A 22407-nucleotide genomic window follows, 5' to 3' on the forward strand; every position below is an offset into this window, starting at 1 on the left:
CCCATAAAATCTCAATAACTTTTCAATTGAACATTTCAAGATATTTGAAGTATTATAATATTTCTCATGAGGGTTTTCAATATTCCAGAAAGGTTTGAAGATAGTGTGGCCACTTCAGATGAGACGATTCGGTATTCCTGTTCAATTGTCTTTCTCGTAAACTTTTTGAAATTAAAATTTTGTCTTTTTTGGAAACTTTCTGGATTTTTTTTTTCTGTAGTAAATCCCAGAATATATTCTGCAGATCTTCATCTTGATGTCATTAGGAATGTCTCCCATACGGCAGTTTCATTTTCTGTTTTGAGCAGGCTATAATTTCCTTTTGTTTTGATAGTTCTAGTCTGAAAAATAAATGAAATAGGTTAATTTTACAGATATATCTGTCTTATTTAAATCGTCAAATAATTTATGGTGCACTTTAATATCAAAATTAGACTTTTAGTAAAATATTTTGGATGATAAACTATAAAGAGTATAAAATATTCTTATGTAATGTAGAGGAGTTGGAAGACCCAGGCCTACATGGCTGGTGACTATGCAGCGTAAAGTCAGAGATCATGAATGGAGAAGTATTGATTTAAAAGCTCTAGATAGAGACGACTGGCGAAATCTAACAGAGGCCCTTTACGTCAATTGGCGTAGGAGATGATGATGATGATAAATATAAAATATGATAAAGTAGGCATATCCATTAAATTTACAATAGCAAATAACAACCAAAAGTATATGTTGTAAAGTGGAAAAGTATTACTTTATAATTCCTAACAAGGAAATACTTCACTACAATAATCGAATGACTGACCTTTGGTATTCCATTCTCCTAATCCTTCAATTTTCTTCAAGAGATATTCAATAAACCACAAATCCCTAAATAGAACATTCTACCTTACACCACAGAGGATACCTGGTCAAAAACACACAATACTCATAAAAACAATTATATAAAATAGGTGTAAAAATTCTAGGCAAAAATTGAGTTTACTGACACGGTAACAGTTTCAGAAAGAGAATATTTGAGCGTACAAGAGTAATGTGCTGTGAAAATTAACTACTGTGTTGTTCTTCCTCTCCTAAAACCAGTGTCATAGCCTCTGTACCATGGTCTTCCACTGTCTGGGGTTAGAGTTCTCCTGCTTGAGGGTACACTCGGGCACACTATTCTATCTAATTTCTCTTTTTCTTTTGTTTAGTTTTATAGTTTGTATAGGAAATATTCATTTTGACGTTGTTACTGTTCTTAAAATACTTTATTTTTCCTTGTTTCCTTTCCTCACTGGGCTATTTTCCCTGTTGGAGCCCTGGGCTTATAGCATCTTGCTTTTCCAACTAGGGTTGTAGCTTAGCAAGTCATAATAATAATAATAATTATAATATTTTCTTGAAATATTTTATTTTTCCTTGTTCCCTTTCCTCACTGGGCTATTTTCCCTGTTGGGGCCCCTGGTCTTATAGCATCTTGGTTTTCCAACTAGGGTTGTAACTTAGCAAGTAATAATAGTAATAATAATAATAATAATAATAAAACGACATGCAAAGTGCTAAATTTATCAAGGAAATGTACAGTTCTCATAAATGAAATGGCATACTAAATTACATAGTGTATGGATCCTCCATAAACTAACTCCAGCTGTCCTACCATGACTAATTTATTTTCAAAGTTTATTTACAGGTTAACATTCGATCAAGGAACCAGCTTATTCTCCCCTCGCCATCTTAATTATTCTGCGCTACACTATGGAAAACCTTATCACATACTCTTTGACTCACTAACCATGTCTCGACTAGTTCAATGACGAGCTTATTCGATGTTATTGTTTTTAACTTACTGGCTGCTTACGTGAATTGCAATTTGCTTGACCGTGACCTTGACCTTCGAAAAATTTAATAATTTCCAACTATTTACATAACAGTTAATCCCTGCAAATTTCATCACTTTGACACTTTACCTGACCGTGACCTTGACCTTTGACCTTAACTTTCGAAAAATTTTATAGTTCCATCTTTTTACATAACAGTTAATCCATGCAAGTTGCATTACTCTACGAATAAAATTGTGGTCAGAAAGCTGTTTTCAAACACACGCACACACAAACAAGCTAAAACATAACCGCATTCCAACTTCGTTGGCGGAGGTAGTTATATAATCCTGCCTTTGCCCCCTGACCAACATATCATTGCCTAATCGAGTTACAAAACGGATTTTGAGCGAAGCGAAAAATCTAATTTTGGGTGAGATAGCCATGACGTCCTGATGGAAGGTTCCTTCAGTAGCTTTCTTGGGTATATTTAACTACAGGGATATTCCCAGAGAATTAAACCACAGGTTATCACAGAATTCTAACTTCTGGTGCGAGTACCCTAAAGGTTTCCCTCTAGGATATCGTATATCAACAGGGGACGCATGTATTAACACGCCACATAGCTATCTGCACCCCATATAGAGTTAACACTTCGATATGGAAAGGTGGAGAATAACTGGGGAGCCGTTCCACAGTTACACTCGTCCGTGGCTGCTTTTGGTACTCGAAACGTAAACAAACAGGTGCCATTGCTAAATGACGTCACGTCCGTCCTCATCCTGAGGCCAGCTCTTTGCTAATCTCCATGATACAGCAGGACAGGGCGGGGCCTGAAAGGCTGGACTAGAATAGACGGGAGGGTCCATCAGGACGTCATGGCTATCTCACCCAAAAATAGATTTTTCGCTTCGCTCAAAATCCGTTTTTTGGGCTCAAGCCATGACGTCCTGATGGAAGTGTACCAGAGAATTAATGTATCGTGGAAGATTTCCCCTTTTTCAAAGTAAGTGCCAAGGGCTCCGAACAGAGGTATGTAATGTGTCCTCGGTAGAGGTTCCGTGGGGATCCAGCTTCCTGCCCCCCTGGCAGAGAAGTCCCGGCGGATCATACCAAAATCCGAAGTGGTCATTGAAGGGCTACTCACCCTGCGGAGAGTTCGTGCAGGACTCGGAGACAAGACAGAAGGTTAATATTCGGGTAGGAATATTCTCAAGTGTAGACCGGTGATAATTAATCACTATACACCATGGAAGAGAGATCAATCTGGTCTCGAAGGCAGGACGAAGGAAAGTATTCAAGTAGGAATATTACACAGCATGAGTGAGTATATAATACAGATAATTTATATTATTCTTCTCATTCCAAAGGAAAGGGGTAAATGAAACTATGACAATCATGTATTTCATAATGGTAATAGGAGCAGAGAGAGACGCACATTTTATTTCATAGATTGCAGGTTATAGTGATAATAATTGCAATAAAAGGTGTAAAGTTAATTTACAATAATAAGAATGATGTACATAGAAAATAAAAGACTTCAATCTTGAATCTGAAAGAAATTTCACTTTTAGAAACACAAGTTCCAGAGGAACGTCAGTCTTTTTCAAAGAAAAACACATCATGCCCTAGGGCATGTGGCACTCATGTGAAGTCTATGACATTTCACCTTGATAAGAACAGTCTATTAGAAACACTAAGTCTCCATGAAATCACTATGTATCACAAGAGGGTCAACACAGGCACCCGTAGAGTTAAAGTCCCAAGTAACTCGCTGTTCTATGCAGAGTTAAACGGCAGGTTTCATAACACTACCTGCGGCTACCACGAAATGTTTAACTTCATGCACTTGCTTCGCGTAGTGCTTGAAGAAAACGCGCGACGATTTCCACCCTGTGAAGCTCTTGAGGCTTTCGAAATCCATACTCTGGAAGAAATTCAGAGAAGACGCGACTTTTCTAGGATCATGACCTGCGGGTGTACTGTCAGGATCCGCTCTGCGAATCAAGTAGGTGATTTTCGCTCTTAGTTGTTTCAGTGACAGGTCGCTACCCGATGTTTCTCCTTTGAAGAGTTGACCTCCACCGAAGTCTGAAGTTCTTCGAAGATAGACCTTAAGACTCTCCACTGGGCATAGATAGACATCTTCCTTCAGGGGGCAGATTCTCCAGGGGCCCCATCTCTTGGAGGGTAATTCATTTTTTGCGAGAAACGCCGGATCAGGGAAGAGGGTAAGTTTTCCTGTATCTGCGAACAGGATATGACTCTCGTCTCTTGATAATGCCACTATTTCGCTGACTCGGGCTCCCGAGGCGAGAGCAAAGAGGAAGATAACTTTTTGAGTCAGGTCCTTGAGAGGGCACGAATCGTTGTCCAGGTTAGAGGCAAAATGGAGCACCTTGTCCAGGGACCAGGAGATAGGTTTTGGTGGGGGTGCTGGGCGTAGTCTAGCGCATGCCTTTGGGAGTTTATTGAAGATATCGCTGGACAGATCAATCTGGAAAGCGTACAGTAGTGGTCTAGTCAAAGCCGATTTGCAGGTGGAAATCGTGTTGGCTGCTAAGCCTTGTACATGAAGGTGAATGAAGAAGGACATGCAAAAATCAATGGTGATTTCCGTAGGATTTTTTGCTTTGACGAACGAGACCCACTTTCTCCAGGAAGATTCGTATTGCCGTCGTGTGTTTTCGGTCTTGTATTCCTCGAGGAAGTCTAGACTTTTCTTCGAGATCCCAAACCTTTTCTTTGCGGCCAGGGAGAGAAAATCATGAGATGAAGGTCCCTGACTTTCAGTGATGAAGCGAAGACAGTCGACTTCTGTACTTGCTGAGAAAGAACTGGGCCCGGGAGGGAGATCAGCGTGGGCTGCAAATCCAGGACCAGGGGGTACCAATTGCTCCGGGGCCACTTGGGAACCACTAGAGCCGCTGTCCCTTTGAAGGTTCTCAGTTTGGAGAGGACTTTCAGCAGAAGGTTGGGGGGAGGGAACAGGTATATCCTGGACCATCTGTTCCAATCCAGTGACATGGAATCCACTGCTTCTGCCTTGGGGTCCTCGTACAGGGCCACATATCGAGGAAGTTGATTGTTGTCGCTCGTTGCGAAGAGATCGATCTGAAGTTCCGGGACTTGGCGAGAGATGAAGGAGAATGATCTTGCGTCTAGAGACCATTCCGACTCTATTGGGCTTGTCCGTGATAGAGCGTCCGCCGTCACGTTGCGGAATCCTTGTAGGTGAACTGCAGACAGGTGCCATTTCTTCTTTTCTGCCAGACGGAAGATTGGAAGAAGTACCTGATTTATCTGGGGCGATCTCGAGCCCTGACGATTGAGACATCTGACTACCACCGAGTTGTCCAGAGTCAGACGGATGTGGATCGAGGGAGGCGGAGAGAGTTTCTTTAGGGTGAGAAGAACCGCCATGGCCTCCAAGATGTTGATGTGAAACGTCTTGAATAGGGGAGACCATGTTCCTTGAACCTGTCGTTGGTGGGAGTGACCTCCCCAACCCTCCAGTGAAGCGTCCGTGTGGATGTTGAGCGATGGAGGCGGGTGTTGAAGAGGAATGGACCTTTTCAGGACCTTTGCTTCCGACCACGGCTTTAATAGTAAGCGAAGTCTGTTTGGGAGCCGTCTCTTGACGTCTCTTCGAGCGATGGATGCAGAACGTCTCCAGACTCCCGCGGCATCCTTTAGCTGTGCGCGAAGCACTAGGTTTGTCACAGAGGCGAACTGTAGAGAGCCTAGAACTTGTTCCTGTTGTCGTCTTGAGATCCGTTTGGATTTCAGCAGTTTTCTGACAGACCCTGCTATTTCCTTCCTTATCTTCTGCGGGATGGAAAGGCGGTGTGACTGAAGATCCCAATGGATTCCCAACCATTGGAACTTCTGAGCTGGAGAGAGGGGAGATTTCTCGGCGTTTATCTTGAATCCCAGATATTCTAGGAACTGGGTGACTTTGTTGCAGGATCTTACACAATCTTCGGGCGATGTCGCCCAGACCAGCCAGTCGTCTAGGTAAGCCATCACTTGGACGCCGCGAAGGCGGAGCTGTTGGACGATGGCGTCTGCCAGGTTGGTGAAGATCCGTGGAGCCACGTTGAGCCCGAAGGGCATGGCCCTGAAGGTGTAACTTTTCCTTTGGAGTCGAAATCCTAGGTTGGTGGAAGCGTGATGATTCATTGGAACGTGCCAGTAGGCATCCGCCAGGTCTATGGAGACCGTGTAGGCCCCTTAAGGCAGAAGGGTCCTTATTTGTTGGAGAGTCAGCATCTTGAACTTGTTGTTCGCAATGAACTTGTTGAGGTGGGATAAGTCTAGAATGACTCTGAGTTTGTCGGAGTCCTTCTTGGGAACGCAAAATAGTCTCCCTTGGAACCTGGTTGACTTTACCCTCCTGATCACCTTCTTGTTCAAGAGTTCTAGGACGTATTTTTCCAGGAGGCGGGTTGACTGTTGGAAGAATTGCTGGAAGGCTGGGGGTGGTTGCGTCCAGCTTCAGCCTAGTCCCTTCTTGACGATGCTGTGTGCCCAGGGATCGAAGGTCCAACGATCCTGGAATTGGCGGAGTCTTCCTCCCACCGGAAGCACTTCATTGCTTCTGGTGTCCCGAGGGTTTGCCACCTCGGCCGCTGGCTCCCCTTCCTCCTCTGCCTCTGGAGGGGCGGCGAGACGAATCTCTGCCGGAACCTCTGCTTGAGCCCCTACCTCTGGGACGAAAGGTAGTAGCATGTTGCTCAAATGCAGGGGTGAAGACCGGTGACTGCGATACCACCGGCTGGGTGACCAGCTGAAAGGTCTGCTGTGGCTGAGCTGCCACTTGGGGAGTAGCGGAACCCGGAAACTGCCGTCTCTGTTGACATTGCTGGGGTTTCTGTTTCAGGGATTTCCTCTTAGGTTGAGGGCCATCGTCCTGAGAGGATTTCCTTTTCTTTGACATGCCCCACTTATGGAGAAGGTTCCTGTTCTCCGTGGCAGCCTTGTCAGCAATCTCTTTCACCAAGGAAGAGGGAAAGAGGTATTTACCCCAGATATTGGAGGAAATCAGCCTCCGGGGTTCGTGTTTCACCGTCGCGCTGGCAAACACGAATTCACGACAGGCTCTGCGAGCCCTGGTGAAGCTGTACAGGTCTTTCATCACCGTTGCCAAATGCGTTTTGGCTAGGACCATGTAAAGTCCGGGATTCTAGTGTCTCCGGCCATAACTTCGAGCTGTACCTGGAGGGACAGCAATGCGACAAGCCTCTCCTTCGTATCCTGTTCCCTACGAAGGAGGTGATCATTTAGCTTTGGGAGGTCCTCATTGAACTGACGACCGGCTACGTCAGGCTCTAACTTCCCCACTGTGAATGTTGACTGGACGTCTTTCCAGTGTCTATCATCAGGGGGAACAGTAAGGGAGAAGGGTCTGCACTCCTCCAGTACAGGGCAAGGTTTCCCTTCTTCCACTGCTTTCAAGACCGCAGTGAAGGCATTTTCTATAAAGGAGAAGGTCGCATCGTTCGGCGCAACGAAGGTTGGGTGCTTCTTACTAAGCGCCGGCATCTTGGAGTTGGTGAAACCCCTACTCTTCACCGCATTGGCTAGCATAGCCTGAGCCTTCGCGAGATCGAACACGATTACTTCCTTCGGTTCGGTCTCTTCCTTTGAGGCTGGTTCGGACCTGAGCTGGACGTAACAGTCCGGATAAGCCTCGAAATTCGGGAAGAATTCCACTTCTTCCAACACGATCGAGCCGACCTTCTCACTGATGAAGATCTTGCCAGTGGTGCTCGGCATACCCCCATGGGTTAGTATCCGAGCAAGCAGGGAGGTCCTTAACCGAAATCCGTTTCGGTTGTTTAAAACTTCCTAGGTTAGACCTGAATAGCTCGTGGGTCTCGCGAAGTTTTCTTTCCATGAGGGCTTCAAGCATCTTGAAGACCTCCTGAGTGCCTGATGGAAGAGGGTCCGGGGTGGCAGAAGTTGAAGGAACAGGTTCCTCGGCCGGTGCAGGAGTCGGTGTGGGAGTAGGAGTGGAAGCGATCTAATGCTCCGAATCAGGGTATTCCACCTGATCTTCCTCATAGTCGAGCTCCTCGCCCATGAGGTTCCTCTCCTTCCCTTCCGACATACGTTCCATGTTGTCGGAATCTAAGCGGCACTCATGCATGGACTGGGCCATGACGATATCAGGTTCCACCACTATCTGGACGGTGGGGATCTGATCACTGGGGACCACGGAATCTTTAGATGCCTTTGGAAACAGCAAGGCCCTCAAATCTTCGGTGGCGAGATACGGTCCGGTGGCGTTCTTCTGGAAGCCCCGCACCCACTTGCGTAGCTTCTCTCGAGTGTTGTCCCTTGCCTCCGCTGAAGGAGGATCGTCGAACGCTTTGACCAGACGACTCTTGCAGACTGTACAGTGCTGCAGGTCCCAGTATTTCAGGTCGCCTTTCTTGGCGGCGCAGGGGGCATGGGTCCGGCACGGCACGCATTGTGCCCGTAGAAGTCCGGGCGCTTCACTCCACAAAAGTTGATTTCGCACTTCATATACTCCTCCTGTAAAAGAAAGAGGTCATGAGTACATGGAAGGCATAAGAATGACTTACATTACTCTAAAATTAAGATTAATTAATCTAAATTTTTAATTCATAAGTATTATAATGCCTGAGAGTAGAGAGCGGGAAAGGAAGTAGATAGACACATACTTGTGAATCCCGCCCAGTCGGTTACCGTAACCTTATCATTAGGCAATTTCTTTTGTGGCCGAAGGTCACAAAACGGAAATCCATGTGGATATTGCCTGCGAGGTGTATCAGGGGCTGAGACCACTCAGTTCCCTGGGGTAGAAGGGGAATAGGAGACCCCGTATTAGATATAGGTTCCGGCAATCGGCTGTACTAAGACACACAGAGTATGCTGGAATATTGTAATGTGCAATCAGACAGCACAGCCACAGATTTAGATGGTAAGACAATACCTATATATAGAAGTGGCTAAGCCATCTGGCTGCAGTGTGATGACTGTCGACATGTTGTCGGCAGGTATGAGAAGGGGTGCATGTCCCTTGACGTCTCTGGAGGGTGCCGGCAGACCGACGGAACGCCGGAGGCCAGTCCAGCAGGGTGGAAGGCATCAAGACACACATATTGAGTATCTGAATATAATACCATCGTGGCGACCGCCGGCACAGCGGCGGGTCGCCGGCAGGAGACGGCGGCTCCGGCAGGAGACGGAGGATCCGGCAGCCGAAGGCTGACGGCCTGGTGAGCTTGGATCAGTTCATAAGATAATTATGTATATGGTTGTATACCTATGCCGGCTCCGAAGGTCGGCCAGCTGTTACTAGGTAAAGGGAGGGGTGGGACATCGGCTGTATGCCGACGGAAGGCGGAAGCCTCCGGCACACGGAAGGTTGACGACTTAGAGGAGGGGGGGAATCTTATGAAAGTGTGTCACCAGAGGTAAGGCGGTATCGCCGGCAGTAGAGGCGGCAAGGGACCGGCACCAGGATAGAAGGAGAGAAAGGTAAGGAGGGATTGGAGGGGTAAGACCACATACCCCTCCGGCATCCCTCCGGAGAGAATGCACTCATGAAAGGAGTAGATACTCTTAGCATTCGGCGGCAGGGGGCCGGCAGTCGGCCGGGTGCCTGGGGTAACCCAAGGGAGGGTTAGAGTGCACTCAAGAGTGGGAAACCCCCGCTGGCCGGACCGCTGCCGGCGAATACCCCCATAGAACGCTATGAAGGGTATATGTACCAGAGCGGCCAGCTCAGCAGGAGAACAAGTTAGCCCTACCACTCGACCCAAGGGAGGAGTTGTAGGACTAAGGACAGATGTGTATAGGGAAGCCTACACCAAAGGGATAGGTGGGGAGGGAGGAGAAAAGGGATATTTCATAGTGGAGGCTCTGTACAAGAACGGCCACCAAGGATAGGGAGAACGCTCCCTGGCCTAGGTTAGGTAACCAGAATGAGATTGGTACAGGAGTACCGTCTCAAACTATAAAAGTACAGAACTAGCCCCCCCCCCCAAAGCCTAACCTAGATAAGGAGAGTTAATCCTAGGCTAGGTAGGCTGAAAGACACATCGCAAGTTGCAGGAAGGGATGAGTAACCCAGCCAGATGCAACTGTGGAAGGGCAGAGCCGTTCCTTATTTCTCGGTCGCAACCCTAAGGGGGGATCATTCCCTTAGGGTAGACTGAGAAGCGATAAATACTCTGATTGTAGACAAGATTCCCCTATATAGAAGGAGAAGCATGGCCACACAGAGGGAATTCCCGCAGGCAGGGGATTAGGGAGCATATAGGGGTTCCTACATTTAGGTTAGATTAGAAAGAAACGCAATCAAACCGATCCCCTATATGGTCCTCGAAGGCGAAAACACTTACATCACAGTTAACAGTATGTTAAATAATGCCACAATCTTCAGAACTTAACCTAGGATCACTGGTATATATCATGCATGAACACAAGTGCTAGGCTATCTAGCTTAGGGGCTAAGCTAGCGATCTAGTATGGGGTCGAACGACGACCGAGTAGATGAGTGTTAAAACCCCGATATACGTAATTCCTAGCTATGAAGACTAAATAACTAACAATATCAATTAGTTAAGAGGCTGGATAAAGCTAAATAAGCTAAATAAGGCATGCAAAGAACAGCGACGCCATAAAATGGCGCGTCTGGGAACGGCACAGCTCTGCCACAAAACACAATATTTTACGAAAAGTAGAAGTTACTTTACGGCTAGAGCTTATTTAAACAATACTGGGACCTGGTCCTCAACTTTCCAGAAGAAGGTGAGGCTGAAGGTAAAGACATAACGGTGATGTAAGTCGATGAAAATCGCACAAAGGGAAATCCGACTAAAGCAAGGCGCTACAGGCAGAAGGATGAGGACGGACGTGACGTCATTTAGCAATGGCGCCTGTTTGTTTACGTTTCGAGTACCAAAAGCAGCCACGGACGAGTGTAACTGTGGAACGGCTCCCCAGTTATTCTCCACCTTTCCACATCGAAGTGTTAACTCTATATGGGGTGCAGATAGCTATGGGGCATGTTAATACATACGTCCCCTGTTGATATACGATATCCTAGAGGGAAACCTTTAGGGTACTCGCACCAGAAGTTAGAATTCTGTGATAACCTGTGGTTTAATTCTCTGGGAATATCCCTGTAGTTAAATATACCCAAGGAAGCTACCAAAGGAACCTTCCATCAGGACGTCATGGCTTGAGCCCAAAAATTATATTTTGCATCAATTAACAAGTTCATCTTTTTTTTACTATTACAGTGTGTTTATATCGCCAAATCTTTAGCAAGAGTCGGCATGGCTATCATAATTGCAAGCTTCTAGATTTTAGTGTTCCCTTTGTATGAATCTAAGCTTTAGGTTATATACTTTATTTAATAATTTAATGAAAACAATGAGTTAGGTAGAACCAGCTATCCTATAATCCAAAGAATTAATAAGAATATCATCATAATTATTTTTATGTATTGGAAGTTTATCTTATTTATATGATCCTATCAGTAATATGAAGCATTTAATGAAGTCTGATGTTGTCTGGGTCTATACCTATAGTAATTAATGAATTACCCAGAGGAGCTATTACAGTTGTTATATCAAAACCAAACTCAAATTTTTAGAGGGGGTTGAAATACCAAATGCAAAATGTATGTTCTTGAAAATAACCTATGCAACAAACTACAGATTTTTCTTCTTATTGCTAAAGTGTACTCGATTGTTAACAGGTCTGGGAGACTGCAACTTACTAGTTTTCTCTCTTCAAAATCTAAAATTTCTCTTTAACTTGGACTTTCAGCGATCGGAGACCTAGCTCGTAGGGATCCAACGCGTGGGGACCTAACCGTCGCCTCCGTGGGAGTACACCACTACTCCCGATACAAAACAAGCGGAAGGGGGGGGGGGGAGATGAAATTGGCTCTTGTAAAACAACACCTTTGCTCCGCTGTGGATAACTTCCCTCGCAAATAAACTATCTCACTGCTCTCGATTCTTGTAAGTCGTACATGGATGAGTTGAGCATGTCAATCATGCGTCATTATTTCAGGGATATTTTTTACTTTCACATGGGCGACTAATAGCTATGTACTGGGGGATATTTCTTACTTTCCCATGAGCAACAAAAGCTATATACTAGGGAAATTTTTTACTTTCACATGAGCAACAAAAGCTATGTACTGGGGAATTTTTTTTACTTTCACATGAGCACCAATAGCTATGTACTGGGGAACATTTTTCACTTTCACATGAGCAACTAAAGATATATACTGTTTTTACTTTCACATGAGCACCAATAGCTATGTACTGGGGGATATTTTTTACTTTCACGTGAGCAACAATAGCTATAGACTGAGGAATGTTTTTACTTTCACATGAGCACCAGTAGCTATGTACTGGGGGACATTTTTTACTTTCACATGAGCAACAACAGCTATATACTGGGGAATGTTTGTACTTTCACATGAGCACCAATAGCTATGTACTGGGGGAAATTTTTTACTTTCACATGAGCACCAATAGCTATGTACTGGGGGAAATTTTTTACTTTCACATGAGCAACAATAGCTATATACTGGGGAATGTTTTTACTTTCACATGAGCACCAATAGCTATGTACTGGGGGAAATTTTTTACTTTCACATGAGCAACTATAGCTATGTACTGGGGAATGTTTTTTCCTTCACATGAGCAACAATAGCTATGTATTGGGAGATATTTTTTTACTTTCACGTGAGCAACAAATAGCTATATATTGAACTGTGTGTGTTCTAAACACAATCAATGAGCAAAATAAATGACAAACTAAATTTTGACCTATATTGAATTCCATGCTGAAACTGAAGCGGATGGGAAAAAAATGGCTCTTGTAAAACAACATCCGGGAACTATTGCAGCATAAAGAGGACCACCACAAATGAAAGTATCTTTATAATTTCCACCATCAGGCACATAGCTCACGTCTACTCTCTCCATAACAGACTGGTCACCCTAAACAGCCACCAAGGTAAGACTATCTCCCATCCTCTCAAACAGCACCCTTCCTCCTATCCTTACCCTGCATACGAACAATCTACACCTGCTTGACGGGGATCTCCACCCATCTTTACCTGAAATCCACTCACAATATTCCCCGTCTACCGTAAGTGCTGGTGCTCATGAGACCACTGTCGCCTTAATTACCCATCCTTCCCCCACACCACTTTTTTTCTCCTTACACAGTCACGCTCTACATGTTGCAAAGAAAGCATAGCACATTCCATCCTTTTAGTAAGCTATCCACTAACAACACAATGACCCACCTACCTAACTAACCCACCTGCCCAAGCCCTTTCGGATAGGCCATGTTTTGTCCTCCTCAATTCACGTACTCTTTCTCTTTAGCCATCTCCCACTTGGCTAAAGATCAAATCCCTATCCTCTACTTCACCCTTAAGCTTCACCTGGGACTTTTGTTTCCTACCACTATCAACTCCTCCCACTCCTACTTCTCACCCAATCCCTCCCACTCACTCTCACTGATATAAACTTTTACCTTTGCTTGCAGGTACTGGAAGGTACAGAGGTTCACTGCACAACTGCTTCTCCCTCGTCCATGCACCTTACCGTCTTTTTGGAAGGCCCAACTTCTCCTCCTCCTCCTCATCTCATCTAAATCCTTTTCTCTTTGAGCCCCTCTCCCTTGGCTAAAGCTTGATCTCCTAACCTCTGTCTACCCCTTAAAGCTCCACCTGGGACTTTTGTCTCCCATCATTGTCTAACTTCTCCTACTCCTCACCCAGTCTCTACTACTTACTGGATCTCACTTCTATAAACTTTTACCTCCTCCTGCAGGTACCAATGGGTACAGGGCTCAGTCCTCAACTGCTGATTGCTTTTGGCTCCAGTTGGACCGATTTTTTTGGCCAATATCAACAACACCTATCTTTGATCCCTTCATTAATAAAAAAAATACATAAACAGCTTGCCTATCCTTTACCCTCATGCCAAAAATATATAGACAGGCAGAGTAGAAATATAAACTGTTAGTTGACTGGGTTCTTGGCCTTGCCGGGGACTTCCTTTACAGGCTTGCTCTTTGGGCTGATCCTGTCTATAAACATCATGTACACTTTGGGGCTGAGTACTACTCAAAAAACTTGGCCCCACTGGTCAGGACTAAACCGCCCTTGATAACTAAAACATCTAGTCTAAGAGCCCCAACCCAGAGAGAAGCTCCAGCATTGTAAAAATGGAGTTTTTATGATAAAACAAAGTTTTATGAATACTTACCTGGCAGTTATATATACATAGCTAATAATCTCTATTTCGGCAGAATTTTTCTAAACGTGGCAACCGCCTTGTGGTGGTTGGGTGGTAACACCCGTTAAAGGGTGGTAGGAGGAATCATTCCCATTTTCTGTTCTTCAGTTCATCTATGCCCGACCTGTCTCCTGAGGGGAGGTGGGTGGGCCTTCGAATGTATATATAACTGCCAGGTAAGTATTCATAAAACTTTGTTTTATCATAAAAACTTCATTTTTATGAATAGAACTTACCTGCCAGTTATATATACATAGCTGATTAACACACTTGGAGGAGGGTGATAGACAGTAAACATCGTTGGGGAAACAACCAAAAAAGCTGTAGGATAAATAAAAACCTTGATTCCTTACCTGCTAAGGTAGCTGACTTCAAAGGTTCCTGCCTCTTGAGTCGCTTTTCCTTAGGAGTGTCAGCCAGGATGTGACCTGCAGTGCTGAAAACACTCAATCGAGTCTGTCAACGGGGTGAGACCAACTATCTGACTAGACTTCAGGGCTACCTATTGCCCAAAATAAAAACTGCAACCTTACCAAACCAACCACCTAACATTTGCAAAGTAGATAAAAATCATCTAACTAGACTGAGGCGACTGTACACAAGTCGAAGTCCTCAGACAACCAATAAAAAACACCAACCTACGCACAAGTATACAAAACTAAGGTTGATGGGAGGTAGTAACTCCTTTGCCTAATACAGAAGCCGTAGCTACGTATGGGCCCAAGGTATAACATTTCTCATAATCCACTCTCACCTCTCTGAGGTAATGAGAGGCGAACACAGAGTTGCTTCTCCAGAATTTCGCATCCATAATTTGACGGAGCGACATGTTCTTGCGGTAAGCAAGCGAGGTCGCAATGGCTCTCACTTCGTGAGCTTGCACTTTTAAAAGTTCGAAGTGTTCCTCCTCACACAAGAGATGCGCTTCTCTTATCACTTCCCTCAGGAAAAAGGACAAAGCGTTCTTGGAAAGGGGCTTCTGAGGATCTTTCACAGAACACCACAGGGAGCTAGAAGAGCCTCTCACATTTTTCGTGCGAGACAAGTAGGTCTTGAGGGCTCGTAATGGACAGAGAAGCCTCTCTTGCTCTTGACCCACTAGGTTGGTCAAGTTAGGAACCTCAAAGGTCCTTGGCCAGGGGTAGAAGGGTTCTCGTTCTTAGCGAGAAAGTCTAATCTTAAGGCACAAACTGCCCTATTCAGATTGAAGCCTACCTGTTTTTCAATTGCATGGACTTCACTGACTCTTTTAGCTGTTGCTAAGGCCAAAAGGAAGAGGGTTTTCTTGGTAACCTCCCTAAGGGGAGCCTGTGAGTTGGGCTCAAATCTCTTGGTGCACAGAAATTTAAGAACCACATCAAGGTTCCAAGAAGGGGGCTTTAACTGGGTCTGCTTGGTCGTCTCAAAAGACTTCAAGAGGTCATGTAAGTCCTTATCTCGAGACAAGTCCAAGCCTCTATGCCGACAGACAGAAGAGAGCATACTTTTGTACCCCTTGATAGTGGACACAGCTAGCGTCCTGCCTGAGGTACAACAGGAAATCCGCAATCTGGCTCACAGAGGTAGTGGATGAGGAAATCTTGTGCTTCCTACACCAAGCTCTAAAAGTCTCCCACTTGGACTGGTAGACCTTCTGCGAAGAGACCCTCATCGCTCTGGCGATAGCTTTCGCAGCTTGCGCAGCTTGCGCTGAAAAGCCTCTCGATCTAACGAGCTTCTTGATAGTCTGAAGGCAGTCAGATTGAGAGCGAGGGGTTTTTGATGATATCTCTCGAAGTGGGGTTGTCTGAGCAGATTTGGACTTGCAGGGAGGCTTCTTGGAAAGTCCATCAACAAGTCCATCACCTTCGTGAACCATTCCCTCATCGGCCAGAACGGAGCTATCAGGATCATCCGTCCCGAATCGAGGAGAGCGAATTTCATGACTACCAGATTGATGATCTTGAACGGGGGAAAAGCATAAGTGTCCATCCCCGTCCAATCCTCATCGCTCTGGCGATAGCTTTCGCAGCTTGCGCTGAAAAGCCTCTCGATCTAACGAGCTTCTCGATAGTCTGAAGGCAGTCAGATTGAGAGCGAGGGGGTTTTGATGATATCTCTCGAAGTGGGGTTGTCTGAGCAGATTTGGACTTGCAGGGAGGCTTCTTGGAAAGTCCATCAACAAGTCCATCACCTCCGTGAACCATTCCCTCATCGGCCAGAACGGAGCTATCAGGATCATCCGTCCCGAATCGAGGAGAGCGAATTTCATGACTACCAGATTGATGATATTGAACGGGGGAAAAGCATAAGTGTCCATCCCCGTCCAATCCATCAAAAAGGCGTCTACTGCTATTGCCTCCTTGTCCGGAACTAGGGAGCAATAGATGGGGATCCTCTTGGATAAGTTGGAGGCGAAAAGATCGATGAGGAGTCTCCCCCACAGCCTCCAGAGACTCTGACAGACCTGTTGGTTGAGGGTCCATTCTGTGGGAAGGACCTGCCCTTTCCTGCTGAGCATGTCCGCCCTCACATTCTTATGTCCCTGAACAAACCTCGTCAGCAGGTTTATCCTGTTCTCCTTCGCCCAAAGAAGTAGCTCTCTTGCTGTCTCGAACAGAGACAGAGAGTGAGTCTCTCCTTGCTTCCTGATGTAAGCAAGAGCTGTGGTGTTGTCTGAGTTGACCTCCACAATCTTCCCAGACACCAATTCCTTGAAGGCCTTTAGCCCCAGAAAAATGGCCATCAGCTCCTTGTAGTTGATGTGCCATCCCAGCTGAATTCCTTCCCAATAGCATGAGACCTCCTTGCTTCCTAGTGTTGCCCCCCAGCCTGACTCTGATGTGTCTGAAAACAACACTAGGTCTGGGTTCTTCTTGTGTAAGGAGATCCCTTCCCCTAACAAGGTTGGGTCTAGCCACCACTTCAGAAGATTCTTGACTTCTGTTGGAATGGGGAAGGAAAAAAGTGTCTTCCTGCATCTTTCTGTTCCACGTCTTCGAAAGAAAGTGCCGAAGAGGCCTTAGGTGGAGTCTCCCCAGAGAGACAAACTGTTCGAGGGAGGATGGAGTCCCCAGCAAACTCATCCACTCCTTCGATGTGCACCTCTTCTTGTCCAGGAAAGTTCTGACTTTTAGGAGACACTTGGTCTGTCTTTCCTGAGAGGGAGAAGCCCGAAAAAGAACTGAATTCAGAACTATCCCCAAATAGAGAATAGTCTGATTCGGTCTGATCTGAGACTTCGCCCTGTTGATGACCAGGCCTAGATCTTGAGCCATCATAAAAGTCTTCCGTAAATCCTCCAGACATTTCTCCCTCGATCGTGAACGAATCAGCCAATCGTCCAGATAGAAGGATATCCTAATCCCCTCCTGATGCAGCCAACCTGACACATTCGCCATTATCCTGGTGAAGACTTGAGGAGCCGTGCTGAGACCGAAGCAAAGAGCTCTGAATTGGAAGCACTTGCCCTGCATTACAAATCTCAGGTACTTCCTTGAAGTCGGATGGATGGGGACATGGAAATACGCGTCCTGCAAGTCGAGGGACACCATCCAGTCCCCTGGACGTACTGACGCCAGCACCGACTGAGTCGTCTCCATGGAGAACTTTGTCTTCTCCACAAAGACGTTGAGAGAGCTGACATCCAGGACGGGTCTCCATCCGCCCGAGTTCTTGGGGACCAGAAACAGGCGATTGTAAAAGCCTGGGGAGGATAGATCCCGAACCGGTTCTATTGCTCTCTTGTCTAGCATTTGGTCGACAAGGTCTATTAGGGCTTTCTGTTTCCCCGGATCTGAGTACCGGGCTACTAAGGCCAGCGGAGAATCTGCGAGAGGAGTTTTTTTCAGAAAGGGGATCTTGTATCCTTCCTTGATGACTGAGAGGGACCAGGTGTCCGCCCCTCTCCTCTTCCAAGACTGCCAAAAACCTGACAGTCTTGCGCCTACTGTCTGGAGGAGACGAACTTCATTTTCTGGAGCAAGGTCTGAAAGAACCCCTAGTAGATCTTGGTCCTGATTCTTGCCTTCTCCCTCTAAAATCTGGTCTTGAAGTAGTCCTGCCCCGAAAGGGCTGCTGGAATCTCCTTTCCTCCCGTTTCGAAGAAGGAGGGGCTGCCAAGGGCTTACGAGCAGAACGAGATAAAAGGTCTTGGGTGGCTTTGTGGGCCAGAGAAAGTGTAATGTCATTAACCAGGGACTCGGGAAAAAGATGTTGAGAGAGGGGGGCGTAAAGAAGCTCAGACTTTTGTGCAGTGGTAACAGACCTAGAAGCAAAAGAGCAAAGCAGAGCTCTCTTCTTTAGGATCCCAGCTGAGAACAGCGCAGCCAACTCATTCGCGCCATCTCTGAGGGCCTTGTCCATACAGGACATAATACTGGTAAGGTCCCTAGATCCTTCCATCTGGTCAGTTTTCCTTGCCAGAGTCCCAAGCGACCAGTCTAGAAAACTAAAAACCTCAAAGGCTCTAAAAAAACCTTTGACGAGATGATCCAGCTCCGACATCGACCACATGACCTTGGCTGAGTTGAGAGCATGCCTTCTAGCAGAGTCCACTAATCCAGAGAAGTCACCCTTGGAGGAGGAAGGCACTCCCAGACCCAAAGGTTACCCAGTTGCATACCACATGCCCGCTTTTGAAGCAAGACGAGCTGGTGGAAACGAGAAGGAAGTCTTAACTGCTTGTCTCCGCTCCTTCATCCAGTCATCAATCTTCGTAAGAGCCTTCTTTGCGGAAATAGACAGTTTCATCTTGATGAAGGCCGACTGTGTCTTGGCCTTCTTTCTGTTAAATTGGGACTGAGGAGATTGAGGGGCAGCAGGTTGGAATTCCTCTCCAAAAAGTTCAGGAAGGGAGCGAGAGAGAACTTTGTAATCTCCCGCAGCGTCGGCAGGATTATTATCGTCATCAGAAACATCCTCGGGGTCCTGATCCACATCTGCAATATCCTTCGAATGAGAAGAAGGATCCTTAAAACCCGACAAGGGCAAATCAAAGGCATCGTCCTGCAAAAGACGGGTTGCATCCTGGAGTCCAGCGCTAGAAGAATCCTTGGAACGAGAGGCAGTATCGTCCCGAAGAGGCAGGCTGGTATCGCCCTGGCACCGAGAAGGAGAGGCAGAGTCGTTCTGATGTCGAGAGCGAGAGGCGGTATCGTCCTGGCGTCGAGAACGAGAGGCGGTATCGTCGTGGCGTCGTGAACAAGAGGCGGTATAGTCAAGGCGTCGAGAACTAGGGTCGGTATCGTCGTGGCGTCGTGAACGAGAGGAGGTATCGTCCTGGCGTAGAGAACGAGAGGAGGTATCGTCGTGGCGAAGCGAACGAGAGGAGGTATCGTGCTGGTATCGTGAACGGGAGGCGGTATCGTCTTGGCATCGAGAACGAGAAGCAGCATTGTTCGATAAAGTATCGTCTCGGTATCGAGAACGAGAAACCGTATCGTCCTGGTATCGAGAAGAAGTATCGCCTAGCGAAAGCACACATTCCTCATCCTGGCGTAGAGAGGGAGAAGTTTTCTTTAAAGAAGAACTCCGTTCTCTCTTAGAAACAGACTTCTTGATAGACGAGTCGTCTTTACGTCTGTCAGACTGGGCGTGAGGGCGGCTAAATGCTTGCACTAATGTAAAAAGTTGTTCCTGCATGACAGACATAAAGGATTTAGCAACATCAGCTGGGTCTTGCGTCCCCGAAGGGGAGGGCTGACGAATAACACTCATAGAAGGGGGAGGATCTTCGGCAATAGGCTTCGGCTTCGCCCTTTTCACAGGCACGGAGTCGAAGTCATCCTCCGACGGACAAAGTTCATAACTGCTAGAACCGGGAGAGAAAGAACGAGACCGTTCGTCGCGGTTCCATCTCCTCTTAGTAGGTCTTGAAGCTTCAAACTTCCATTTACGTCTGGACGAATTCGGAGAAGAAAACAACACATCCGACACGTCTTTCCCGTGACGGTCAAGAGCAGCCTGGGAATCGACAACAGGACTGTCTGAGGCGACGGCTGACCGAGGGTACGTACCTCTCACCCCCTTTCGGTCATCGACGTACCTTCTCCCTTGGTCCTGGGAGCTTGGTAGAGGTCTAGGCCTACGGTAATGACAGGTTTGGTCAGTCGCCACCTCCACTGCACTAACACAAGCACTTTCACTTTCCTTACCTTTAAAGGCCTCCAGTTGTTCTTTAAATGGCCTTCAACTCGGCAGCCAGGCTAGCGTACCGAGGGTCATCCGTAGATACGGAACCTGTAGGAGGTGCAGGAGTTACTAACTCAAGGGAAGGATCAACTTCCAAAGAGGAATCAATTATAGGTTCAATAGATAAATCTACACTAAGTTCGTCTTCCTTACCACTAACAGACTTAGACTTAGACCTAGAAGCTCTCCTAACTCTATCGAGCTCTAGTTTATGCACATAGCGCATCATAATCAACCAATCTTTCTCATCCAAAACTTTACATTCCCCACACCTACTATTAAGGGCACAAACAAAACCCCTACAACTCGAACACACGGTGTGAAGGGTCTACCGCCATTTTCGGTAGTCTCACCTTACATTCCTCATTCGCACGGACACGGTAATGACTTTTTTCACTCATAATGAAAACAGCAAAAAAGCTAAGAGAAAACAAAAAACACGATCGCCAAAACCCCAAATCAGAGTACTTCACCAAAAAAGCAGACTGGTACACCGAGCAGGGAAAGCGAAGAAAAACTCTTAATGACAGACCAACGTGTTGTCGATCCGGCCGGCAGAGATGAACTGAAGAACAGAAAACGGGAATGATTCCTTCTACCACCCTTTAACGGGTGTTACCACCCAACCGCCCACGTTTAGAAAAATTCTGCCGAAATAGAGATTATTAGCTATGTATATATCATTGCCAGGTAAGTGCTATTCATAAAACCATCCATTCATCTGAACGTGAAAATTAGGGCAAAGCTCCTGTTCATGATTTTTCTTATCCCCACCCCAGTGGGAAGTAGTGGTATTTAGTGAAATCCCAAAAAAACTGTGATTTGCAGGAATAATAATGACCAGAAATGCATAATAAGCACAAGATAACCAGTTGAAAATACATATGATTTGTATAAGCGGCGCGAAACTAAATTATCAGAATTACATATGATTTACATCATGTCCTTCAAATGGTTTTAGCATGGCCATGGTATTCTCAGCTCACAAATAAACATTATCTCACTGCTCTTCTGTTCTGGCAAGAAGTACATGGATGGCTGTGCACGCCATTTTTGCGAGTTACTGTTGTATCATGATTATCTATAATTTATATCATCCTCAAATGGTCTCTGCTCCACTGTGACTCGCTTTGCCCACAAATTAACATTCTCACTGCTCCTCTCTTCTAGCAAATGTACTTGGATGTACTGCACATGAAATCCATGTGAGTCACTATTAAATCATCATAATTGGGCATTATATACAGTATTCCTTACCTTATGTTATTGAGGTCGAAGGTTGAATGTCCTCTCTGGATGGTAGGAGCACTTAGAATCCCCTCTCATTGGAGGCTTGAAGCAGGAAATTAAATAAGATTCACTTTTTGTTCATGAAATGTTTATTATCACTTGGAAGGCATCACATGACAATGATAATATCTGCAAAGAAAGATAGCACGATGAGAAATAAAATGGCATTTGCATCGGCAGTCAAAATAAATTCAATATGAAATTACACTGACACCTAATAGCATATATGAGTCAGTTAGTAAATTCACAGTATACACAGCTGGCTAATGAACCATTTGCTGCTAGCATATAATAGATAATAAAGTTTAGGTAAAGTCTATAGACAATAATACTGTACCATATACGCAGCGAGTAAATGAGCTGCCAAACCGAAACACCGTTTGCTTACATTCTCCCAAATGAGCGCCAATGTATAGCCTAGATGACGCAATACACATAAATGAAATAGGATCCTATAATGCACATAATGTATAGACGACACAATACACATAAATGAAATAGGATCCTATAATGCACATAAATGAAATAGGATCATATAATAATTATAACATGTACAACAGATATGAATAGACAATCCTCTACCTCCTCCCAAGTTTTTTTGGGTACTAATAAGAAAACTCAAAAACAAAACTGAACATGTTAGAGCAATATATGAAAACTACTTTATAAAAGCATATTAGCTATGTGGCTATGGAGCATAGCTGAATGAAAAATATAATATCATTAAGAAAAATAAAGGGTAGAAAAGTATTGGTCTGCAAAAACGAATCAATACGTATTACAATCATAGTCAGTCAAGTAGGCAGGTTTCTTGCGCAGCCTCTTTGGACGATCCGGAA

At 45.5% G+C, this 22407-nt stretch overlaps 1 long non-coding RNA gene across 1 annotated transcript; it reads right to left on the reverse strand.

The window, feature by feature from the left end:
- Positions 1-14: 14 nt before the first annotated feature.
- LOC137637043 (uncharacterized) lies at positions 15-21691 on the reverse strand. The gene is made up of 2 exons (XR_011043360.1): positions 21536-21691; positions 15-341 (listed from the first exon to the last, which is right to left on the reverse strand). It is a non-coding gene; the product is annotated as an uncharacterized lncRNA (long non-coding RNA).
- Positions 21692-22407: the final 716 nt, after the last annotated feature.

Source organism: Palaemon carinicauda, chromosome 3 (genome assembly GCF_036898095.1).
Source record: "Palaemon carinicauda isolate YSFRI2023 chromosome 3, ASM3689809v2, whole genome shotgun sequence".
In the NCBI taxonomy this organism is placed as follows: domain Eukaryota; kingdom Metazoa; phylum Arthropoda; class Malacostraca; order Decapoda; family Palaemonidae; genus Palaemon; species Palaemon carinicauda.